Consider the following 6,000-nt stretch of genomic DNA (forward strand, 5'->3'; position numbering starts at 1 on the left):
GGTCCACTTAACTTCACATTCCAAGATGTCTGGCTCTAGATGAGTGATCACACCATCGTGATTATCCAGGTCATGAAGATCCTTTTTGTACAGTTCTTCTGTGTATTCTTGCCACCTCTTTTTAATATCTTCTGCTTCTGTTAGGTCCATACCATTTCTTTCCTTTATCGAGCCCATCTTTGCATGAAACGTTCCCTTGGTATCTCTAATTTTCTTGAAGAGATCTCTAGTCTTTCCCATTCTGTTGTTTTCCTCTATTTCTTTGCATTGATCGCTGAAGAAGGCTTTCTTATCTCTTCTTGCTATTCTTTGGAACTCTGCACTCAGATGATTATATCTTTCCTTTTCTCCTTGGCTTTTCACTTCTCTCCTTTTCACAGCTATTTGTAAGGCTTCCCCAGACAACCATTTTGCTTGTTTGCATTTCTTTTCCATGGGGATGGTCTTAATTATCTAGTATCGATTGTGGGAAAATGACAATTATCTAGTATCAATAATGGGAAAATGACAATTATCTAGTATCAATAGTACTTTCTGGAAAAAAAATTAAAACTTTCAATTTATTGCATTTCAGACCATTAGTAATTGCTATAAGTTTGCCTTCCTTAATTTTATTCTCATAATTCATTCAGATCTCATCTTTCTCATCTTTAGGAAAGTGTGTCACTTACTAATACACAAACGTGATATTGTTGTCCTTTCCAATACACTGCGGAGAGGATTAGATCCCTTTTCAGAAGTGGAACACTGTTCCTAGATCAACTTTGGGGGAAATTAAAGCATGTTGTATCTGCTGACAAAAATCTGGGTAGTTTTATTCATGTTAGGATATCTAGTTGGTCATCAGCGTAGGTATCTAGTGGATTCAAAATGAAAGGCACCTTAAAAATAGCCTAGAGCCTGTTATGCAGAGTGAAGTAAGTCAGAAAGAAAAAGACAGGTATCATATATTAACACTATATATATATATACATATTTATGTTTGAGAAAAATGATACTGATAAACCTATTTGTAAGGCAGGAATATAGATGCAGACAAAGAGAACAAACTTGTGAGGGAAGGAGAGAGTGGGACAAATTGAAAGATTAACATTGAGACATACACACCACCACATGTAAAGCAGATAGCTAGTGGGAAGTTTCTAAATATATAAAACAGGGAGCTCAACCTGAAGCTCTGTGACAACCTGGTAGGGGATGGGGTGGGGTGTGGGAGGGAGGTTAAAGACAGAGGGGATGTATGTACACCTATGACTGTGTAGTACGGCAAAACCAATGCAACACTGTAAAGCAATTATCCTCCAGTTAATAATTTTTTAAAAAAAATTTACACCCAATTATTTAAGACAGGAAAAAAAAAAACCTCCTACAAAATGCTTTTTCTATTTCAACTACTTCCAGGCAGGTATGTAGCTAAAATTATCAGGAATGAGGTTACAAGGCCAATATCCACCTCTGCTGATAAGCACATTTTTTCTTTCTGTTTAGAGATTCTTTGACAATTTGAAACACTATTTGTATTTCTAAAATTGGGTTTCCTTTTTGTATTTTAAATTTGCTTCTCTTTATTACAGCATGCTCCTCATAAATTGGACTTATGTACTCTCTTTTAGAATTGATGTTGTATCCATGTCATTTAGTGTCATGTTTATTTACAAATGAGAACTGCACTGATGATTTGTTTCAACTAAGTTTTACTTACAGGATGGAAAAAAATGAATGTCTGTCACCCATCACCCATGTGAGTAAACTGATCTAATCCTTAAATCTACAGTTAGGATAGTGAATCTAATCCTATAGCTCAGATAGTGAATTGACTGTTTCTGTGTTCAATTCAATATCATCATCACCTGAAAACAAATCTACACTCTGAGACAATACCTCAAATATACCAGTGTAACAAAATAAAGAAACATCCTGCAATCATATTACAGCACAAGTTTGCAGTCAGTGAAGAAGAAACTCTGGTTGTTTCCATCTAGGAGTCCCACTCTTCCTACTTCTTTGAAGTTTCCTACTGTATCTTCAGCATGCAGAAACCTGAGACACAAGACAGACAGAACATAAGGAAACAAATACACTATTCAGAGCCTCTATACATAATAAACACGTGACTTCTACCCATATGTCATTGCAGAAACTAATCACCTGGTCCAATGTAGTTCTGAGAAGATTAAGGAATGACGTTCACTGTATGTCAATAAAACAGATGTATTTGAAGAGCATAAAGCATAAAGAGGACACTGTCACAGTCCTCACTTTTGGTCACAAAAAAGGGTGTTATAGCATGTTGCAACATGAATACCTTTAGACTGATGACTTAGCATGACACATAACAGAATAAGTGTTCATGGTACATATTTATGCATATTAATTTGTTTTATAGATATATTTGATCCTAACAATACAACATCATTATTATTTTCACTAGGCTTTGATGGTTAAATTAGCAATAGTGGTGAGGCATAATTTACATAACATAAAGCACAACCGTTAAAATTCAGTGATTAGTTGAGATATACTTGACTTATAGCAGTATATTAACTTCTGCTGAACAACATAAATATATTTTAAATGATCATCACAATGTATAATGTTAATATCCATCAGTGTTAATATCCATCACCACCCACAGTTATGCATTTTTTTTCTTGTGATGTGAATTTTTACAAATTTCTCTTAGCAACTTTCAAATATGCAAAATTATTTAACTATACTCACCATGCTCTATATTATTTTCTTGGGCACCAAAATCAGTGTGGACGGTGAGCAGCCATGAAATCAAAAGGCGTTTGTTTCTTGGAAGAAAAGCTATGACAAAACTAGAGTGGATATTAAAAAGCAAAGACATCGCTTTGCTGACAAAGCTCCTTATAGTTAAAGCTATGGTTTTTCCAGTAATCACATATGGATATGAGAGTTAGGATATAAAGAAGACTGAGTGCCAAAGAATTGCTGCTTTCAACTGTGGTGTTGGAGAAGATTTTTTGGGGTCCCTTGAACAGGAAGGAAATCAAACTGATTAATCCTAAAGGAAGTAAACCCTGAATATTCACTGGGGGGATTGGTGCTGAAGCTGAAGCTTCAATACTCTGGTCACATCATGAGAAGAGCCAGCTCACCGACAAAAGGAGAAGGGGATGATGGAGGATGAGATGGTGTCACTGACTCAATCGACATGAGTTTGAACTCCAGGAGATAGAGAAGGACAGGGAAGCCTGATGTGCTGCAGTTCATGGGGTTGCAGAGTCAGACGAGACTTAGCCACTGAACAATATCAACACCATGCTGAACATTGATTGGATTGCTATACATTTTAATAGTGGTTTTATAAATATGACTAAATTTAAATTTACTGCCTTGCTGTTTGTGTTTTGTTCCTCTTTTACATATATTTTCTCTTATACATATATATTTTCATTGATTTTCTTATTATTTTGTGATTTTAATATACTTTTAGTATTTATGTATCACTTAGACATCATATTAAAAAGGAGAGACATTACTTTGCCAACAAAGGTCCATCTAGTCAAAGCTATGGTTTTTCCTGTAGTCATGTATGGGTGTGAGAGCCAGACTATAAAGAAATCTGAGCACTGAAGAATTGATGCTTTTGAACTATAGTGTTGGAGAAGACTCTTGAGAGTCCCTTGCACTGCAAGGAGATCCAACTAATCCATCCTAAAGAAGATCAGTCCTGAACATTCATTGGAAGGACTGATGCTGAAGTTGAAACTCTAATATTTTGGACACCTGATGCAAAGAACTGACTCATTTGAAAAGACCCTGATGCTGGGAAAGATTGAAGGCGGGAGGAGAAGGGGACAACAGAGGATGAGCTAGTTGGATGGCATCACTGATTCAATGGACATTAGTTTCAGTAAACTCTGGGAGTTGGTGATGGACAGGGAGGCCCGGCATGCTTCAGAACATGGAATTGCAAAGAATCAGATACAACTGAGCAACTGAACTGAACCATTTTTTTAATCCAATGTTCCTTATTAATTTTTAGCTGTAACTGTAGAGTTTGCAAAATAAATATCTGCCTAATACAATCTATCATTAAATAAATTATATACTTTCATATGCAAAATGTTGAGATCCTGAAAATAAAATACTCCGATTTGGACAATCTTATCTTTTGTTTTGTATTATTGCTTTACACTTACTCTTTTTAAATTAATTTTTATGATAATACAATTGATTTCCAATGTTATAAAGCCTCTGCTATACAGTAGAGTGAATCAGTGATGCATACGCATACTTTGACTCTTTTTAAGATTATATTCCCATATAGATTATTGCAGAGTATTGAGGAGGGTTCCTGTGCTATACAGTAGGTTCTTAGTTAGTTAGTTAATGAAGTCATTCAGTTGTGTCCAACTCTTTGTGACCCCATGGACTGTAGCCTACCAGGCTCCTCTGTCCATGGGATTTTCCAGCAAGAGTACTAGAGTGGATTTCCATTTCCTTCTTCACACAGTAGATTCTTACTAGCTATATATTTAGGCAGGTTAGTTTGTATATTTCAACCCCAGTCTCTTAGTTTACCCCTCCCTTCCATCTTTCCCTCTTTGTAACTTTAAGTTTGTTTGCAACGTGTGTGATTCTATTTCTGCTTTGTTCCAGTTCCAGCTCAGTTACTCAGTCATGTCCGACTCTTTGCAACCCCATGAAACACAGCACACGAGGCCTCCCTGTCCATCACCAGTTCCCAGAGTTAACCCAAACCCATGTCCAGTCAGTCGGTGGTGCCATCCAACCATCTCATCCTCTGTCGTCCCCTTCTCCTCCTGCCCTCAATCTTTCCCAGCATCAGGGTCTTTTCAAATGAGTCGGCTCTTCGCATGAGGTGGCCAAAGTATTGAAGTTTCAGCTTCAGCATCAGTCCATCCAATGAATATTCAGGAATGATTTCCTTTAGGATGGACTGATTGGATCTCCTTGCAGTCCAAGGGACTCTCAAGAGGCTTCTCCAACACCACAGTTCAAAAACATCAATTCTTCGACACTCAGCTTTCTTTATAGTCCAACTCTCAAAACCATACATGATGACTGGAAAAACCATAGCCTTAACTAGACAGACCTTTGTTGGCAAAGTAATGTCTCTGCTTTTTAATATGCTAAGTTGGTCATATTTTCTTCCAAGAGTAAGTCTCTTATTTTCATGGCTGCAATCACCATCTGCAATGATTTTGGAACCCCAAAAAATAAAGTCTGACACTGTTTCTACTGTTTTCCCGTCTATTTCCCATGAAGTGAAGGAACCAGAAGACATGATCTTAGCTTTCTGAATGTTGAGCTTTAAGCCAACTTTTTCACACTCTTCTTTCACTTCCATCAAGATGCTCTTTAGTTCTTCTTCACTTTCTGCCACAAGGATGGTGTCATCTGCATATCTGAGGTTATTGATATTCTTCCCGGCAATCTTAATTCCAGATTGTGCTTCTCCCAGCCCAGCGTTTCTCATGATGTACTCTGCATAGAAGTTAAATAAGCAGGGTGACAACATACAGCCTTGACATACTCCTTTTCCTATTTGGAACCAGTCTGTTGTTCCATGTCCTGTTCTAACTGTTGCTTTCTGACCTGCATTTAGATATCTCAAGAGGCAGCTCAGGTGGTCTGGTATTCCCATCTCTTTCAGAATATTCCACAGTTTGTTGTGATCCACACAGTCAAAAGCTTTGGCATAGTCAATAAATCAAAAACAGATGTTTTTCTGGAACTCTCTTGCTTTCTCGATGATTCAATGGATGTTGGCATTTTGATTTCTGGTTCCTCTGGCTTTTCTAAAACCAGCTTGAACATCTGGAAGTGCATGGTTCACATATTATTGAAGCCTGGCTTGGAGAATTTTGATCATTACTTTACTAGCTTGTGAGACGTCTGAGATGAGTGCAATTGTGTGGTAGTTAAAGCATTCTTTGGCATTGCATTTCTTTGGGATTGGAATGAAAACTGACCTTTTCCATTCCTGTGGCCACTGCTGAGTTTTCC

Source organism: Capricornis sumatraensis, chromosome 21 (assembly GCF_032405125.1).
Source record: "Capricornis sumatraensis isolate serow.1 chromosome 21, serow.2, whole genome shotgun sequence".
NCBI classification, from domain to species: Eukaryota; Metazoa; Chordata; class Mammalia; order Artiodactyla; family Bovidae; genus Capricornis; species Capricornis sumatraensis.